Source organism: Panthera tigris, chromosome C2 (assembly GCF_018350195.1).
Source record: "Panthera tigris isolate Pti1 chromosome C2, P.tigris_Pti1_mat1.1, whole genome shotgun sequence".
Classification (NCBI taxonomy): Eukaryota; Metazoa; Chordata; class Mammalia; order Carnivora; family Felidae; genus Panthera; species Panthera tigris.
In genome coordinates, this window is record NC_056668.1 from 94,443,667 (window position 1) to 94,464,104 (window position 20,438).

General features: G+C 41.6%; 1 long non-coding RNA gene across 5 annotated transcripts in view; it reads left to right on the plus strand.

Moving 5' to 3' along the window:
• Positions 1-615: 615 nt before the first annotated feature.
• The window catches only part of LOC122230661, a 44,055-nt gene continuing 24,232 nt past the window's right edge, over positions 616-20,438 (plus strand). For 4 of the 5 annotated variants that reach the window (XR_006207696.1, XR_006207693.1, XR_006207694.1 and 1 more), the window contains exons 1-3: positions 616-983; positions 14,129-14,440; positions 17,097-17,158. This is a non-coding gene — a long non-coding RNA (uncharacterized LOC122230661). Of the gene's footprint in view, positions 984-14,128; positions 14,441-17,096; positions 17,159-18,653; positions 19,070-20,438 lie in introns of those variants that run through there. The other variant, XR_006207697.1, reaches the window with a different exon arrangement.

Consider the following 20,438-nt stretch of genomic DNA (forward strand, 5'->3'; position numbering starts at 1 on the left):
AAATACCTGTTCTACTTTTTAAAAAATTTCTCTATTCATTTATAATGGACTTTAGAAGAGGTTTTAGTATTTTGGCAAAAATTTTTGTAGGTCATGGAACAATAAAAATTCTTCCCATCATTTATTTAAAATCACTTTGCATGGTCTCAGCTTGCATGGTCATTTTTATGGTTCCATACTATTGTGCAAAGCTAAGACCTACCTACGTCTTGATTGAGGGGTGGTTACAAAACTATATATACTTGCCAAAACTCAGCAAATTGTACATTTAAAACAGGTGACCTTTATTCTATGAAAATTATGTCTCAATAAAACTGTTAAAAGTGGCTATTATATATTGAAACTGGCATTGGATATTTTACATATATTTCTAATCTTGAAACAACCCTGAAGTGTGGTTATTTTTATCTCAAATTTTTTTAGTGTTTTTTTTGAGACAGAGAGAACATGAGAGGGAGAGGGGCAGCGAGAGGGAGGGAGAGAACCCCATGCGGGCTCTGCCCTGTCAACACAGAGTCCAGCGTGGGGCTAGAACTCACCAACTGTGACATCATGACCTGAGCTGAAGTCAAGAATAGGAGGCTTACCCAACTGAGCCACCCAGGCGCCCCCATTTTTATCTCAATTTATAGATAAAAGAACAAAGCCTCAGAGAGGCCAAGTGACTTACCCAGGCCACACAGCCAGCAAGCACCAGAGCTGTGACCAGGCTGTCCCTGGACCAGTGCTTTGACAACTTGGCTGCTAATTATGGGAATCACTAGAGAGTTTCAAAGTCCCGGTGTCTAGGCTGTACCCTCACCAGGTTGGAGACCCATGTCTGTACCACACCGTCTTCTATCTGGCCAGCAGGAAGCAATGTGTGGTGACATGTGCCGCGAAAAAAAACTTTAAAAACCTGGATGGCAGCCTGGAATGTCTAATTTCTGTAAATAAGAATTAATGAAGTTTCATTACAGTTTTTCCTACATAGAGGCCCAACGGTAAGATAAACTTTATTTTTAATTTTTTTTAACATTTATTTATTTTTGAGACAGAGAGAGACAGAGCATGAACGGGGGAGGGTCAGAGAGAGGGAGACACAGAATCTGAAACGGGCTCCAGGCTTTGAGCTGTCAGCACAGAGCCTGACGCGGGGCTCGAGCTCACGGACTGCGAGATCATGACCCGAGCCAAAGTCAGCCACTTAACCGACTGAGCCACCCAGGCGCCCCAAGATAAACTTTATTTATACAAGTTATAGATAATCTTTCAACAGACCAAAAAATACATAGATAACTGAGATTTTTCTTTGCAAACGAGATGTGAGTTCTGAAAGACAAATTTTTTGTGTGTGAATATACTATTTTTTAGTGCTGTTTTAAGTCCACAGCAAAACTGAGTGGAAGATACAGAGATTTCCTATCAACCCCCCACTCCCAATGCACAGCCTCCCCTGTTGCCAACATCCCCCACCAGAGTGGTACATTTGTTACAATTGATGAACCTACATTGGCACATCCATAGTTTACATTATGATTCACTCTTGGTGTTGTACTGATGGTTAAATCTCAGTTTTAACTGACTTTTCAATCCTCGAGTTTCAACAGTTATTCAGTACCTACTATGGGCCAGGCACTTGTTAGGGGTTTTTATACACCCCAGTAGCCCCCCTTATCTGTGGCCGATATTTTCCAAGACCCCCCAGTGGATGCCTGAAACTGAAGTTAATACTGAACCTTATATATACTACATTTTCCCTCTACATACATACTTATGATAAAGCTTAATTTGTAAATCAGGCCCAGTAAGAGATGGACAACCACAGTTCACAATACGAGAGAACAATTATAACAACATGCTGTGATAAAAGTTATATGGGTGTGGTCTCTTCCAAAATCTCTTCTTGTGCTGCACTCACCCTTCTTCTTGTGATGGTGTGAGATGATCGAATGTCCACAGGATGAGATGAAGTGAGGTGACTGACACAGGCACCGCCATGAGCATTAGGCTACTATTGACCTTCTGACCTTGAGTCAGAAGGAGGAGACTCCCCGACCACAGCTGACTGTGGGTAACCAAAACCATGGAAAGTGAAACCACAGATAAGGGGGAACTACTGTATCTTATTCAGTCCTCACAAGAACTCTATTATCCTCATTTTACAGATGAGATTCAGATAACTAACTTGCTCCAGGTCTTACAGTTAGAAAGTAGCAAAGCCTGGATTGAAACCCGTATCTGACTCTGAATCTTGCACTGTACACGCATTATCTCACTATTATTACCATTAGCTTATTATTAAATGCCTAAGCAAAATATCTGGCAAAGTTCCTGGTGCATAGACAACACTCAGCAACAGTGATTCCCCTTCCTAGAGGATCTTGTTATCAAGGTTGGAAGGGACTTCCTGGGGGCCGTCAGGTGATAACCGGAAGGCAGAGGAAATCTCGGGCGGCCTGAACACTGCAGGTTGTGGTGGGACTCTGGGAAGGCAGAGAATAAAGCCGGTGGGGTCTGTGCCTTTGATCATGAGACAGCAGGGCCTGTGCTGGTGGGAAATGATCATATGATGTGACTCTATGTGGTGCACTCGTCCCTGGCTTCCTACCAACGTAGGCAAGGGGCAGGATGCCCACTGAACTGTCAGAATACACAGAACATCTGCTTAGGTCAGGTTCGTTTTCTTTTGGGAAGATCCTGTGGGAGCAAGTCGATTTTTTTGTTTGTTAATCATGAGACAAGATTTCACAGTCCATGAAGCATAGGAGTTGAAAGCCTGGTGGTCAAGTGTGTGAACTTGGGAGTCAGGCATACCCAAGGCAGAGTCCTGGCCTAAGGATTTAGTAACCATGCAACCCTGAGCAAGCTGTTTAACCCAATTATTGCATTGTGAAAAGGGATGAACCGCCTACAACCTGAGCCTATTAGAATTTGTTTAGTAAGTTAATGCATGTAAAGTAGTAAGTGCGATGCAGAGCATTTAAGAAGTTCTCAAGTAGTAACTATTGTTTTTACTGCTGAAACACACAAGCAGTTGAGGAGAAAATGTTATCTTATTTCTCGTTTCCTTTCTGTATGATGGCTCTTTTTTGGAGATCCCCTAATGGAGTGTAATGGAATGACAGCTGAATTTCACAGTAAATCCAGAGATAGGGGATTCTCACATTCCTTTATGTTCCCTTAGTCTGCTTTTTAATTTTATGTTACCTTTATTACAATATTTCACAGGCTGACTGCTCTGTGCAAAGATAATAATATTGGGATTTATGTTCTGCTTCAAGGGGCAGACGGGTGTCCTTGGAGAAGTGTGGTTTCTAGCATCTGCAACCTGAGTTTGTGAATTCCTGTGTGAGGCAACTAGGTATCTCACAATCTGGGATATGTGACCATAAAACAACCAGAAAAAAAGTGGGATTGGAAACTGGAGAAAATCCCTGATAGTAAACCTAAGGCAGCTCCCCAAACTGCAAGCTACAAAGTAAGAGAATAATAGGAAATAGTTGTGGTTTGAATAGGGGTCAACAGTGTGAAGCCATTTTTGAAATCAGTGGGATCCAGGGATAGGATCCAAAATGAATAAATTAATAAATATTAATTAATGAATATTAATCTTTGTAGTGTGTATTCAGGAAAACACCAAATTATTAAGGAAGGGTTGTTCTAAACATTTAATATAAGATAAAGATGTTGGCTCTAGTCAAGAAAAGAACTGTAAAATTCAAGACAGAATATGAAAAACAGGACAAAGGACAAGGAGAATTGTCTCTTAATTCTCAATAGAAAGAGTAAAGTTTGTGAAATGAAGGAAACTGTCTCCTTGGATGCTTTGAAAGTCACATTCCAAGTTAAGGATGGACAATAAAGGACCTTACACAGCCCCTTTGAGCATTATGATTCCATGAGAGTTGGTTCTCTGGCTTGTGCCCCTGAACACACTACATGTTTCTAAAAATCAAAATCTTAAATCCTGCAGCTTGAGTGGCTAGTGCATTCCTTAGGGGACTTTTAATCACATTTCTGGCTTTTTCTCTCTGTGGTCATCATTCAATTAACATTTGTCAAGTAACCGACCAGACCCCATAAGGATGGAAACAATGGGTCAGCTGAAATACCACCGAGGGCCTCTCCAAACACTTCAGACTTTATATCAGGTTCCAGATGACTCAGAGTCCAACCACACACATTTGGAAAACAGTGTTTTTGTTATTCTCTTGCTCCTTCCCCAAAGCACAAGGATCTATGGTCACATGAAAGTTATGTATTGCATTATCTTTCATTTCTGTCTGTGTCCAATAAGTAGTGCCCCTACCCCTGCTCCACCCCTCACCCCCAACCCCAACTCACTGGAAGCCTCTCAGTTCTCTGGGACAGATTGCTGGAACAGGGGCAAAGAACCATGTGTGAGGAATGGGACATGAGTCAGTCCTGAAATGTTTAAGGGTCAATATTTCTTGCTAAGAATGGTTCCTGCTTCCTTGGAGTAGAAAGCATGACTGACTGGGGTGGCTTGGGAGGAAATCTTAAAGAAGAGAAATTACAGTATTGAATTCCAAGCCGACTGCTGGTCCGGTTAGGATGGATGGAGCCACAATGCATGCCTAGGTATCCACAGCACCAATGAGCTCATAAAGAAATCTAGCTTATTTGCAACAGCACCCCCTGGAGTGTAATAAAACACCCAAAGGATCTGTGCTTCTGAGCTGTAGCTGAGAAGTTGTTTCCACATGAAACCCTCCCTGATATAAACTGAAAAATAACCTATGTCCTCATTTTGTAAAGTTGTATTAAAAAACATCTTCCTCCGTGCTTAAGAATCTTCCGGTTTCCTGCTACCAATCTCAGGAGTTACCACTCCCTCTTGTTCTCTTCGTCCCTGCCTTTGCCCCCCACCCAGAGCTCCACAAACACCATTTTCCTTTACCAACCGCTCCATGCTTTCACTGTGCCTCAACTAATGGCTCTCATTTCCTTTGGTGGTCTCATTACCTCCCAAATCAAGCTCCCCATTGCTCTCGTATGCAAGCTTAAAACAATTTGGAAACCAAGCTTGTTTTTCCACCAGGGCAAGATGCCTGTGGGAAATAACCGTGTAAGATTGGGTCCCTTTGATGAATGCCTTTTATTAAGTGATTAGACTGAACTTTACTTCCTGCCTCAGGTCAAGTTCAAAGATTCTCTCAGTAGTTGTCTCACCACCTCTGTTTTTCTACCTAATCTGAAAATAATAGCCCATCCTTAAAGTGTTTCTCTCTCTCTGGTATCTATTTGCAGATGGCCATCAACCCCCCTTGCTCCCCAGCTCCCTGGGGACTTGCTCAGCTTTGTGTGGTGGTGGTAAAAGTTACTTTCTAAGGAGAAATGCAGTGGCAGAGCAGCCTTATTTAGACTTTTTTTTTTAATTGACTGTACCACTTTATTTCTAGAAAGATCCTATGATCAGTATTCAGATCATTTTCTGAAATGTTTATCACTGTATCAATAGCTTTATATACCAAAGAAATAAGAAAGGCAAATGGACAACTTCTCTCTGAGCTTGCCAATGTGGGGTCCGGACAAGATGCTTGGACCTACTGAGCCTCACTTTCTTCAACTGTAAAACGGAGGTGACATCACCCCTTACACTATGTGAAGGTTAAATAAGACAGGACGTATGAAGTGATTGGCACAGTGCCTGAGAGAGGTCAGCACAGTGTGGCAAGTGGCATCACAGACTGGACACGGAGTGTCTTCAACTTCTCCCTCAGGCTCTTGTTTGTATGTGTAATTTAGGGCAAGCCAAATAACTTTGTGCCTCAGTTTGCCAATCTGTAAAATGGGGCAATGACCAAATACACCTTACAGGGTTGTTTTGAGGATTAAGTGAATTCATAAAACTGCTCAGAACAGTGCCTACCATGTGATAGGCACTATAAAGGTGCTTGCTATTATTACCAAAAAACACTAGCATTCTTCCAGCTATTGAAATAGGTGTGTGTTTTAATAACACTGTCCTGAAAAACTGATAAAATCAAGGTCAAGCACAAGGCTTTTAATCTCTAGGCATACATAGATTGAGATGTTTCATTTTTTTTCTTTCACTAAAGGAAACATAAAATTCAGAGATGATGTTTTGGGAACACCATCTGGGATGGGAGGAAGCCCCAGGAAATCTGGTTATCTTCACACTCCTCAGGAAGCCCATTGGCCCCAGAAAGACCTGCACAAGGGGGAAATCTGACCTCATAATTGAACAAAGCTGCTTTTTAAACCTGGAAAGACGCGGCTAATGGGGTGATCAGGAAGGGCATTATTCCTCTGCAGCGAGAGAACTTAATATAGCTAGAGGTCACAGGAGACAATCCTCAACACTCACTAACAAATAGGGTATTTTGCTTATTTAAAAAAGGATGGGGGTCAGTTTAAAGCATGGTGGGGAATTGAATGTTGATGCTAGTGTAGTACTTGCTGAGGAGGTTTGAAAAACCACACGTAACCACTTTATGCCCCTTAAAGGTCTTTGCTAAAGTTTATCTGTGTCAATTATTTTGTTTTTCTTTATTTTTAAAACCCTCCGTAGAGCCTATAAACATAAACAATGGTTTTCCTAAATGTTTTTGTATTTCATGTAGCTTTTTAAAACACGGATCCAAAGGAACCATCATTAGAGTGGTCTGATGTAGACACTGGACAGGTGTTTTCTGGTTAAGTGACTTTGAGCAAATCACTTCTCTGAGTTTTAGCTTCTATGTTTCCTGCTTTATCCCAGAGGGTTATTGCGGACAGCGAATAAGATGTAGAAGGCGAAAAAACTCATTTTGACTGCAAATGTGGTATTAATGAAAAGCCATTATAAATGTAAATGTATAAAGCTGAGATTGAGAGAGGCAGTATGAGGAGAGGAGAGAAAGACATTAGTGTGGACAAGAGGGTGAGGTGTGAGGAGAAACTCAGTTTTCAAGATGCTGACTTCAGGCACAAGAAGAAAGCAATCTGGAAGTGAAAAGATATACAGTACATGAGCACCAACAGAAGGATGCTGGAAATAAGCCATGCATCTGCATAAGACGGACTGTGATGTGGCTATTAAAAGTTACACTTATGAAGTGCTTGAATGGCATGGAAAACTAAAAAACAGGGCACTGCACTGTGTGTATGGAGAGAATAAAGCCAATTGTATAAGAAAAGCATCAAAAAGATAGAAAATAAATATGGCAAAATTGGCTGCCTCTGAGAAGTGAGCAATTAAAGCAGATTGCTTTTATGTTTTTATTCTTTCTGAAAATTAGAATGTTCTTTGGAGAACATGAATCAATTTTTTTTTTAATTTGTGTATTTATTTTGAAAGAGAGAGAAAGAAGGAGAGAGTGGGGGAAGGGCAGAGAGAGAGAGGGAGAGAGAGAATCCCAAGCAGGCTCAGTGCTGTCAACACAGCAGGGCACTGCCTCCTGAACCATGAAGTCATGACCTGAGCCTAAATCAAAAGTCTGATGCCCAGCCAACCAACTGAGCGCCCCCCGCATCCCATGAATCGATTTTTTAAGTAAAATTAAACTAACAACAAATTGTGTGAGCAGAGCTAGGTCAGAGAGGTGTAGCCACTGGAGAACATGGGGGAAATATCCTGAAGCTTCTTTGGGTCTAAATGTGGGATTTGAACCTTGTTCCCCCACTTCCTTGAAGTCTAATGTATCAACAAGCAAAAGCCGCGTCCGCTGTGCTCTGCTCTCATACGGTGCCTGGATCCATTTAACGTTCGTTACATGCAATAGCTCATTGAATTCTCACTAATCTCCCCTTGTACTAATGTGCTACGGCTGCCCTAACACAGTACCACAAACAAAGTGTCTTAGACAACAAAGATTTATTACCTCACAACTATGGAGGCTAGAAGTCCCAAATCAAGGTGTTGGGGGTGGGGGATGGTTCCTTCTGAGGGCTGTGAGGGAAGGGTCTGTTCCAGGCCCCTCTGGTTGGCTTGCAGGTGGCCTTTTTCTCCCTGTATTTCTTCACATTGTCTTTCCTCTGTGTGCATATTTCTTTCTTTTCACTTGGTGTTCTTTTTATAAGGACATTAGTCATATTGGATGAGGGGCCCACTCTACTCCAGTATGACCTTATCTTAACTAATTACATCTGTAATGACCCTACTTCCAAATAAGGTCACATTCTGGGATGCTGGGAGTTAGGACTTCAACATATGAGTGTTGGAGGGACAAAATTTAACCCACAACATCCATGAAAAAGATAGTGCCTTTAGGCTCCATTTTATAGATGTAGAAACCAAGACCCAGAGAAGGCCAGTAACTTTCTAAGCTTCCAGAAGTAGTGAGCAGTACATCTGGGAGTCTAAGGTAGGCAGTCTGATTCTAGAGCCTACATGATTATGTTCTACGGCCTCTGTGGAAAGCTGGAGGAGAAATCCTATGGAAACAGACTCCAGTTTTCCTACATAGCCAAGCAAGAGAACGGTGTAGCCTGTGACAGCTGAACCTGACTTCATGTTTCCTGTGTTGGCTTAAAAATTACCTTCTAAACAAGATAAGGCTGGATTCAACATCCAGGTTTTGCTGCAGTATTCTACCTGCCTATATATTGTTTATGCTCCAATATGCCTCTTACCCAACTGGTTTCATCCCCTTGAAAACACTGGTTTTGTGTACTCTAACTTTGTACGGGGCCAGAGTGCAAAACGGATGGCATTAGAACGTCTAAAACTTCAGTGAGGTTGATCTGCTGGTGAGTGAATGGGAGGAGGTATTTGCAGGGCCCAGCATCACAGCCCAGCCTATGGTGACAAATCTGAGGCTTTTCGAATTTTCCACATTTTAGGATAATTTGTCTGGTACTGTAGGTTTTCTGGGAGATCAAACAGGCATTGCCAGGAGGTGTGGCCATGACCCTCTAGAGTTTCCTCTGTTAGGACTCCGTAGACCTGGAGTCACGTAATGGAATCGGTTAGAAATACAGGAAGAGGTTGAACAGCCATTGTTTTCAAGTCTCCCAATTGGGAATCAAGCTTTGCAGACATGTCCCCACTGGCCTTCCGTTCCTGCTGCCTCCCTGGGAAAATCCCTGCCCCTTGAGGTCACACATCTCCCCCCAACAAGCTGAGGCCTGTGCGGTAAAGGATAGAGGATCACCAACGTTGCCCATTCAGGGCCCCCAGCATCAGTGGCCTGTCGGTCCCTCAGCCTTGGGGACAGAGGAGCAGAGCCACACCTTGACACTTGTCCACAGGCCTCCATGGAAAACCAGAGCCTCATGTCCTGAGAATTTGCACAGCCAGTCTTGCGGAGGGTCTAACCCCTCCTCCTTTACCTCTCAGCCCCTAGCAAGTCACTATTCTTTGATCTCTGAAATCACAAGCTTCCGGTAGAATCTCCACTCCAGTGGAGTTTTCGGGCTAGGAGGCACCTCTGAGAGCGTCCAATCTCCTTCACTTTACAGATGAGGAAATGGATACCCTAGAAATACCACATGGCAGTTTGTAGCAAAGTCAAGGCCAGAGGCAGCATCTCCTGATACCCTATCCCACGCTCCGCCCAGGAGGCCTGTGGCAGAAAGATGCCTACTCTTGAAGCCTCCTTGGAGAGTTTCTTCCATTTACCAGAAAACAAATTCCCCCTCTGCACATTCCAGTCAAGCTTTCCTTTGCTTTCTACGCCTGCTACCTCAGCTGGGAAGTGGAGAGCAATAAGCAGTAACTACCATAAGTCAATACATATAAAGCACTTGAAATTGTTACCGGCACATAGGAAAAAACACTCACTATATGGGACATTGTTCTTGTTATTAATATCATCACTATAATCATTCTTTTAGTGTCCTAGGACGGCTGGAACAAAATACCACAAACTGGGTGGCTTAAAACAATAAAACATTTTTTTTCTTTAACAATTACGGAGGCTAGAATTCCGTTGGCAGGGCCATGCTCTTTCCAAAGTCTCTGGGGGAGGAAACTTCCTTGCCTCCTCCGGCGCCCAGTACCTCCAGGCACTCCTCGGATTGTGGAAACATAGCTCCAGTCTCTGCCTCCATCTCCACATTGGCTGTCTTCCGTCTGTGTCTGTGTTTCTTCTCGTCTTCTTCCAAGGACAGCAGTCATACTGTATTAAGGGCCCACCCCACTCCAGTATGACCTCCTCTTAACTAATTACATCTGCAATGACCTTATTTCCAAACACAGTAAAATTCATGGGTACCAGGGGGTAGGACTTCAACATATCTTTTGAGGGGTACAGTTCAACCCATAGCAATTATTATTGTTGTCAAATCAGCACATTTTAGAATGGGTATTTTTATGCGGGTGAAAGGTGATCACTTCTTTCTTGTCTTGAACTGAGCTGCTTCAAAACTTGCCTGTACTCATCTCTATCAGAAAACTGATTTAGATACCAGGCATGCGGAAGTTTCAGATCTGCTGGAGGGAAAATAAAAGAGGATTTTTAATTTGTGAAGAAATTGCAAAGCCGATACACTAATGCAATCCTCTTGTTTTCGTTTAAAGAAGCTGTAAAGAAAGTCAGAGTTCATCAGTGGGGTGGTTTCATTGTGGCCATTTATTTCTGACCAACAATTTCTTGGTATTGTGGGTTTGCATGTATAATTCTTCCAGAAGTTTCCGAGAGGGAGAAAAGACAACAAAACTTGAATAAAATGATGACTGTGGCATTCCAAGTATATCTTATCTCAGTACTGTGACTCTGTAGGACAATTTGTCCTCATAGTGTACTCAGAAGGGGGTATGATAAAAAGAATGCACACGTATATGTATATAAATGTAATGTACATGTGTGTATATCCATATATGTGTATGCATGTGCAGACTAATGCGTACACATATACTTTTATGTACACATTGCTTATATATGCAAAGGATGAATCATTGTCATTTTGCTCCCCAAATGGATTTATTTGCCATTGGTAACGTAAATGTAGGTATACAAATGTTACCAATAAATTCCAGGACAAATGAGTAAATAAGAAAAATAATTCAGTAACATTTAATGATGATTTGAAATCCTCAGTTTTACTTGGCAATTCTTGCAAGCTATTGTCAATTGACTCAAAAATTGGGGAACATTTCCCCTCTTGTTCTGTGTTACAAACATCTTAAATTAGTCATTATTTTTATGGCCACTACTACAATCTTGTTATCCCACCATATTGGAAGAATTATGGAGAAAATATTTTGGTCCCAATTTGTGAGTTTTGGGGTGCTTGTTATTTTTCTGTGAGTCATTTTGAAACCCAAGATGCTGCTCAGGACCTCAGATTACAGTGATTTTATGTGTTATTGCTCAGTTTCTTCCAGGAGAACAGATTCTAATGCAGAGCTAATTGAGTTAATGTAATAACTGCACTTTTCACGTGAGCAAATCCCTGGCGGGCTGCTGCTTTCTCTTTGAACGTGTATCACAGGTTACGAAATGTATAAATACCAAAGCAAATTTGCTTGTGCATCTAAAGGAGGAAAAATACCTTGTCATATCTTATTTTATATTCAAAACTCCCTTTTGGGGAGAGTGAGATATTTACTTTCTAAATCTTTGAATAGACTAGTAGGAGACTTCTCAGTACTTTTTTGAGGTAGAAAGTGAGACAAGTAAGCTAAAATGGACAACAAAATGTCCCAAAACAGTAATGATAATGCAAGCCGAATTTGAGTCTTACCCAAACTACGTTTCAAAACATCACACGGCAGTTCTTGTCTGGGCAATTCACACTGACTTTTTTTTTTTTTTTTTCCACTAATGGCTTGCTCATTCCTGAATCTTGCTCGTTCAAATTGAACAAGCAGCAGTGACAGGCAGCAATGATTCTATTCTCTCTCATCTTCTAAAAATGGCCTCAGGCAAAATATCGTTTTTTTTCTTCTGCTTTCCTGCTGTGATCAGAGAGTGGGATGGCACCTGCTCCAGAAAGAGGCAGCAGCATGAGGCCTCTGGTGGAACCCAGTTATCTGCTTTGAATCTGTTAGTCAAGCATCATTAATAAGCATCAGATACTCCTGGCAAATGCTACCAAGTTTTTCCCATCCTCCTACCCATTGCTTGGCTACCACGCTACGTTCATTAAGCTTTTGAAGTCCCTCCATCATCATGTATTCATTCATTAACCAACATTTATTAAGCAGCTGCTATGTGCTGGACACTGCCCCAGGTAATGAATGATGATGACCCAAACACAGTCTCTATCCTCAAGGGCAAAGTCTATTGATTCTTAATCCTTTGGGGCCGCTAGGACACTTAGGTATCAGGCCCTTACCACCACGATGAGTCCATTCTGGGTCCCATGGAACTGAAAATCTAAAAGGAATGAGTGTTTTAATCAGATATCTGTCTTGCAACCTGGCTTTGTGCACGCAAGGAAAGATTTGGGAGAGGGGTAAGGAGAACACCAATGTTCCTCTGCCTACCTAGTTCCTTTACATAATCTGCAACCAGCCTTATCTGTGGGGACAGTAACTTTTAGGAGCGGCTGGTGCCATTTTCAATCTGAGTTGTTTACGTTGGTCTGTAAGCTGAAATCTTCATGTCTCCTCAGCTGTACTGTCAACCAGAGAGAGGTGGAGAGGCCATAGCTAGTACTGATATGAAATCTGTATACCTTAGGTTTTATGCACTCAGTGAGTTTTAAATACATGCTTTTGAGAGACATATAAAGGCATATTACCAATTTATCAAAATTGTTCTTAGTGTGAACATATAGATGGGTGTTAGCACCCACACATGGGGAGAGGGTTTCCTTCACGCTTCCCTAAATGGCTCTTGTAAACACTAGCTTATCAAACCCCAGACCTTTCTCTTATACATCCAACACATACTGCTCATCCATGATACCATGCTCATATCATCAGAGCTATAGTAACCTCTGGGATAGTTCAAAAATTCTGAATTAAACCACCACTAAGCGCAAGGCTAGGCACACAATACAAGCTCAGAGGATATCTAGAGTTGAAACCAAATGTTCCAAGAGAGAACCCTCAGGAAGTCCTTCTAAGATTCAGATCCTGTGAGCATGACTTACCCTAGGCCCCCTCTTGAAGACACTCCAACCCTGCTCTCCCACTCCCCTTTCTACATTGCCTGGGAGAGCACAAGGCATGCTTGATGCTGACTGCTGAGTGCCTAGGGGTTTACTTTCCTGGTAACATTTCCCTGCTGCCTTTCAAAAGAAAAGAAAACAAATGCGTGGGGCCACTAGACCAGGAGGCCAGCCAAGGGGTGGTCCTGCATATTAGTTACAGGCTCAGACTCTGGCGTCAGGCAAACCTGGGTGCAAGTTCAGGCTCTCTCACTTGCCAGCTTTGTGACTTTGGACCAGTTGTGGAGTTTCCTTGGTGCTCATTTCCTGATTTATAAAATTGGGCTGATGATAGTGCCTACATCTACTGCGAAGATTAAATGTGGAATGAATGGCAAGTGTTTAGCAGAGGGCCCAGCAAAGAGTAAAGACTCAGAATAAATGTTCCCCAAGAACATTCTTCGGAGGGGCTCTTTTCACATGCTTCCTGAGATCCATTCTGGCTTTTTCAATTCTTCATAGTTCTAGAGTCCCTGATCTTAAGCGTCTCCTCTGTTTGGCTGCCTCTGCCACTTCTGTTCCTCATTCATTGCTGTAACTGGAGGTGCAGACTGATGTACCCCAGTCTGAAGCTCTAGTTCCCAGGAATGAGTGATCCCAAGCAGCGCTTAGCGGGCAGAAGCTTTTGCCGTGAGTCCTGAGAGTCCAACGTCTCCTTGACCCAGCATCACTTTCTACCAAGTTCCTCCTGACTGGTTAAAAGCAGTTTGTGGTATGAATGAGCTAATGCAATAAAAAATAATTCTGCTTGATTATAAGTTGGAAATGAGTTTTGATTGTATTGGTATCAAGAGCTATACACATAGGCTTTAAGTCTTTTCTTATCGAAGTAGCATCGTGTAAGAATAATTCAAGTAAATCCTGATGACGTGCAATTAGTTTCTTTCCTTTCAAAGGATCTATGTGTGTTGTTTTGCAAGTTAGAAAGACTGGCTTCAGGACAAAATACAGTATTTTGAACCTTGTGTATGTAATGTATAACAAACCAGTATTCACTATGTTAGTATTTATGTAAATGCCTATTAGATTATAAGTGTTTTGAGCAGAAATGGAATTATATTTGTTTATGTATTTTCTACAGAGCTTACCACTGAGCTTTGCCCATAATGTGTCCTCAATCAATATCTTGATCACGCAACAAATACCTACTGAACATCTGCTGTGTGGGAAGCATTGACAGGGCTGGGAGGAACACAAAGACGAGTAAGACACAGCTTTGTAAACTAAGAGGACAAGTGATTCCACAACATTCAGCAAAAAGGAAGAGTGATTGGTGGGGCTGCAAGTGAAAATTAAATGCTGGAGGTTCAGAGAAGGAATGTGTGCTTCTGGCTGGAGACCTCAATGAAACCTTAGGGAAATGCGGGCATTTGAGCTGAAATTTGAATGAGAGGTAAGATTTGGACATGGTGAGATGTTGCATGAAGGGGACATGACAGCCTAATAACAAGCCAGAAAGCATGGAACACAGAGGGGGCATGGCCAGACATCTGATTTGGTATTAGGCATGCTAACTAGGAGATTAAGCTGTTAGAGTAGATTGGGGTCAAATCCTAAGGAGCTTGAATGCCGGGCTATAAAGAGTTGTTCGTGGAAGATTTTTGACAAAGTGAACAACATAAATGAATCATCCTGGTGTTTCTCATTTTCTCAGAACAGGAAAAAGTATCCTGATGAAATGTAATCCAGAATCACAAAGTTTTGAAGGATGTGATAACATTGAGAGAGTAGAGGATTTTCTTGGATCCACTGCGAAAGCCACAGTGAGATTTTCTCAAGTGCTTCTTGCCTCCATGGCACTTAGAGCTGAAGCCAAACATTTTCGCCCTTAGTCATCAACATTATTGTGCTGTGTAGTGCCCAGGTCAATCAAATCCAGTTACTTATGAAGTCCTGAGAACCTCAAGGTTTATGTTACCTGGTAAAACCAGTAAGTCTTTCATGAAGATGAGCAAGACACGGTTTAGCCTTGCCTTCAAAGAGATTTCAGGGAAATAGGAGGCATAAGAGAGTAATTCAGATGATCATTGAAAGCCTGTGCCCAAGGTAAAATGACCCAATGAAAATTGAGTGGCGGAGTGAGAGGGAAGAGACTGGATGGACAGACGTTAGTGAGGAGGCTAACTCAGTGCTCCATGGGAAGCCTGTTAGGGAACTAAATGTGAGGTCCACCAGTGAGAATGGAAAAAATAGAAGATGGAAGTTGAAAGTGTAGGGTTCAAAGCGACACTGGAAATTAGATGAACATGAGGAAGGAGGAGTCTAGGAAGATCCTCATACTTTGGGTGCTTAAATATGATGGTGCCATTATCTCAGCAGTGACAGCATGCTGGGAAATGGACAACTGGTGATTTTGGAGTGTTTGAGACATCAGTGTGACCAGCTTATAGGCTACTCTATTTGGTGGTTGGCCCAAAGGAAGAGACTGTGTGATGTTCACCTTGATAGCCCTGGCCCCAGTATAACGCCTGATGTTGAGAACTTGGTTGGCAGATGCTCTGCCACAGAACTGCTGCATTGGACCACTCAGTACAAGGAGGTGCTTTCCTGGTGCCAGGGAGGGGGTGCACCCTCCCAGAGGTGAAAGCGAGGGGGAAAAGTGTGGAGCAAAGAGGCAGAAGGCAGCCCTCGCATGAGGATATAGCCACAAGGGAAACTGAGACAGGTCCTTGCAAAGGAGAAGAGAATTGAGAAATTGCAGCGTCCCAGAGACATTGAAAAGAAAGGACTTCCAGAATAAGGAGGGGGAGACTGAAAACACTAGCCATTAAGGAAAAGATAGAGCAATGTCATTGCAAATAAAAAAAAAATGCTGTTCTTCAAACGTAACCATTAAGAGAGGGAAAAGATGAGGCACAGAGAAGACGTTGGCAGCACACATGACTGTCACTGGACATGATGCAGACTATTTAAAAAACTACTGCAAATACAAAAGGAAAAGCAATACAGGCAAAGACTTGAAAAGGTACTTCATAAAAATGCATTATTCAGATGTCCAAAAATGTATGAAAGATTCCAATTAGTAATCATGGGAAAGCAAGTTAAAAACACGCATCTACTTCTATGGCAGAAATTTACAAAATGGACTATGCCAAGTTTCGGTGAGGATTTAGAACTGTGGGAACTTATATATTGCTGGCGAGCGTGTAAACTAGAACAAACATATTGGAGAACATGTTGGCATTGTTTTCTGAAGTGATAGATACATGCAATCTATTACTCAGTAATTTCATTCTTAGGCATATCCTCAAAAGAAATGTGGGTGCCACGCATCAGAAGACATGTACAAAAATGTTTATAGCAGCAGTATTCATACTATTTCCATCTGAAAACAACCCAGATGACCATCAGCAGGAAAATGTATAAATAAATTGTGGTATATCGTGTGGAACACTATAAGAGCAACAAAAATGAATCAACTACATTTGAAAGCAAGATGGCAGACAAATCTCACAAATATAACATTGAGTGAAAGAAGCCAGATCCAAAAATGTATGTAGTGTGTGGTTGCATTTATATAAAGTTCAAAAACAGACAAAACTATTTAGGGATGCACCCTAGTGGTAAAAGAATTGAGACAAACAAAGAAGCAATTGACATAAAAGTCAAGATAGTGGTTGCCTTTAGGAGGGTGGGGATGGGACTGGAAGGGTCACAGCCCGTATCTGAGGTACCAGCATTATTCAATTTCTTGTCCTGGGAAGCAATCCATCAAGCTGTATATTTATGTAGTATGCACAGTTTGTATGCATATTTTATTTTAGCATAAAAAAAAAGTCTTTTTGAAAAGGGGACGATAAAAAAAATTACAGATATTTCAAGTGGGGTTTGGGTAGATAATAGCACAGAGACTCTCAGCTTTGTGGGTTACTCACTGTTAACCTTCAGGGGACAAGTTTCAGTAAGAGGTTAGGAAACAAATAGATTTTAGAGAAATGGAGAGTAATAGTGAAGCTTTGCAAAGTGTTTTCTGATGAAAAAAAGGGAACAATGAAGAAGTAATTTAATTAAGTAGGAAGTTTAAATTTTTATTCTATTTTACTTTTCAGGCTTGAGGGACTTCAATAAGAAGACAATACAGAGAGACTGAAAGGTGCTGATGATAGAGAAAGTAAGTGATGGATAGGGTGCAAAACCATAGATGGAAAGACTATCCAGGGAAATAGCTGGACAGGTGGAAATAGCTGTCACAGGGACGGAGTTACTTCTTCAGTGACAGTCATAAAGGAAGAGCTCTAGGGGAACGGAAAGGAGACATCAAAGAGGACACCTAAGAATCAGAGTGTCTCCTTCTGCTCAGAAGGCACGAGGTGCTAAAGTAGTCTTGGGAACCTGAGAGAGGCAAATATGCCCTAAGCAGATCCCAGGGTTTGTGGGTAACCACGGAGGTACAGCTGAAGTTGGTAATAAGAATTCAGGTGGAGTCAATCAACAAGCCTTTGGGGATTCTCAGCAAGCACGTAAGAATAACTGTTACCATATTCTTACATAAATGGGTCAGTGCCATTTACCACAGTCTGCATACTGATGGTAAGGGTAGGCACTGCTATAGACATATTTGCAGGTATAGCTCAGAAAGCTGAAAAGATCAGAAAAATGCTATTTCTTTGATTTTTGCAGTAAATTAACAGAGAAAATTATTTTCTGAGGATGGAGGGATTAAGAGTTTTAAAGAAAATGGAGAAAATTCGAGTCGGTGAGGATAAGAGAGGAAGTTGTTGATCAAAGTCAAGTACAAGAATTGACTGGCAACACTGAGAGCCTGGCTGAGGTTTGGTGCCATAAGTTTGTGATTGCATAAGTCTGTGTGGTCATAGGACTTTTTCCATCAGTGCTCAACTTCTTGGAGAAGGAAAAAGGAAACTATAACACAAATCTAGTACCATATTTTGTTGGATGAGCATAGCAAAAGACAAGGGAATGGACAGTGGCAAAGAATTTGAAAATGCTAGCAGAGAGTAGTTTAGGCTCTTACCACAGGCTTCAGGGTTGGAAAAAAAAGCCATGAGAGGAACTTCCGGATAAAATGGAGCCGCCATGGTCAAAGAATAAGGGCAGAGGAAGTGGAGTCATGAGAGCATTGGAAAGATTGAAAATTGTTATCACCTAGAAGGATATTAGGCAACTATTCCAACTGATGAGTTTCTAGGCGGAGAGTGGGTGGCTGAAGTGGAAAAGAATTAATTATATTAGTATAATAAGGAGGTATAAGAATTGCAGGGCTAGGTTATTGGATGAGTCTTCTAAATGAACTTTGAAAACTTCATAGGATGGGAAAGAAGTTTTGGATTTTATGCCAACTATGACTGAATTTTCTGGCTGCCCAGACTGTTGTGTTGAGAAGGATTCTGGGGCCATTTTCAGGGTCAGATAGAAAGAGCACCATGATAGATTAGCAATCTTTGCCCATAGGAACAAGGAAAAGTAATAAATGTGCTATATGCCTGCTTATGATACCTGTTCAAAGATTATGGAAGGAGTTGAGAAAACCAAAATGAGATATGACCCAGAAATTCAAAGAATTAGAGGTAATGGTTAATTTAGGGTTAATTGCATGCATGCAGTAAATATTAATCACCAAGTTGACTTTTTTTCTTTCTAACTAGGCTTTATATCTTCCTTCCCTCATCTCTTCTCAACAAGTTACATCATGAATCCATGTACCCATCCATTTTAAAGATGGCCTAAATTTTTCCTTCAGCAACATTTTTGAGGTTTGCCCAATCAAAGGTCGTTCAGTGGAAATCTATACTTCAGTGTCCACAGTGTCCATGTACATTTAAGGAATTCCAAACTGTTCTTGCAGAACCCTACTGGGCCCTTAGGAATGCTCCCAAGGTTTTGCAGAAAAGAAAGACAGCAAACTGGACCTTTGTAGAAGACAGATTGTATTATCTATGAATTGGCTATTTAGAATATGATTGCTCCGTACTTGGAATGGTGGAAAGATGGACTAAATTATAACTCCATCTTTAAGAGCATGCCTATCGTTTTAATTAATACGATGGTCTTGTCGATCAGATATTACTGCCATTTATGGTGTCCTTTATTATTTCCAGTTCTTTTTTTAAATTACAAGAAAATGCATTCTCCTTGTAACAGAGTACAGAGGTAGGCATAATATAAATTGAAAGTCTCTTTCTTAACATATCTCATCTATCACCCTTGCTATTTTGCTGACAGCATCAGTGGAAGAGGCAGTTAGACGTTTGTCTAACTAAAGACACTTTAGTCTGTCTCTGTTTTATTACTTAAACACTACTAGCTAGCACTGATTTTTTTCAGAAAGAGTATCACCATGAACAGAAAAGTTAATCAGCAGAGATCCTGTGGACTCTTTTCTGTTTATTAACTAAACAGAATGATCAGGCAATGTGAAGAAATGAAATCTGCTGTGGAATTTTGTCAAGACAGGGTGACCTAAGCTGGCTCAGGACTTCCTCATAAAAGCAAATGACCATAGAGCTGACTTCCACTCCAGCCAAAGATGGAGTAATAAGGGTAAGATTTACATTTCCACCTGAAAAAAAAAGGAGCCTGGACAAAATATATGACACAACCAAGACAATGGACATCAGTAAGGAAGGACAGGAAGTGCTATGATTGCCCAGCTTATTGGAGAGGATGGTCAAGCTATGGTATAGGAAGGTGAAATGCAGGTGTCCTGTAGCCTCTCTGAGTTGAGGATATGTGGTGGGGAGTCTTGGGTTGCAAAGGCAGCTAGGGTTTTCAGGGCAGAGTGGCAGAGAGGAGAAAGTTGCACTCACTGAGACCTCTAGGTGTCTATAGATGGTCTTCAGCTTCCTGCTGATTGGCACATGTAGGAGAGGAAATTCTGGGCCAGTAAATGAGCCAACCAAAAGCGTGAAAGAAAACACAGCTGGGGCTTCCATAGAGCAGGAAATAGTGTCTGATCCCACTGGCTAGAGTGGAAAACCTCAAAATCCACAAGGCATCTGAGTACTGAAGAAGTATTTGCCTCAAGAGAGGAGGAAAATTAGTTCTGGAATAAATGCTGCCATAATCCCACCTAAAATACCTTAAAATCAAGGCCCAGAAAGATCAAACTAGTTCTAGGTAACTTGCTCCTGTCCCAGAACAAATCCCACAAATTCTTATAGGAATACAAAAATATCCAGCACTCAACAAGGTGAAATTGTCAATGGCTAACATCCAGTAAAAAATCTCCGGCATGCTTCTTCCTCAATCCATGTTCTCAGGTCTGGGCAATCTGTTCATCTGCACCCTTAGTCTTTCACTCACCTCTGCCACTTTCTGTGAGCTCTCAGCAGCTCCTACTTCTGCCAGACTTTCTCCCCCAGAAGACCTTGGGGAGGCCCGACCTCTCTCTCTGCTCTCTTATTAGAGTTGCCGAAAGCCCTCTGTTAAAG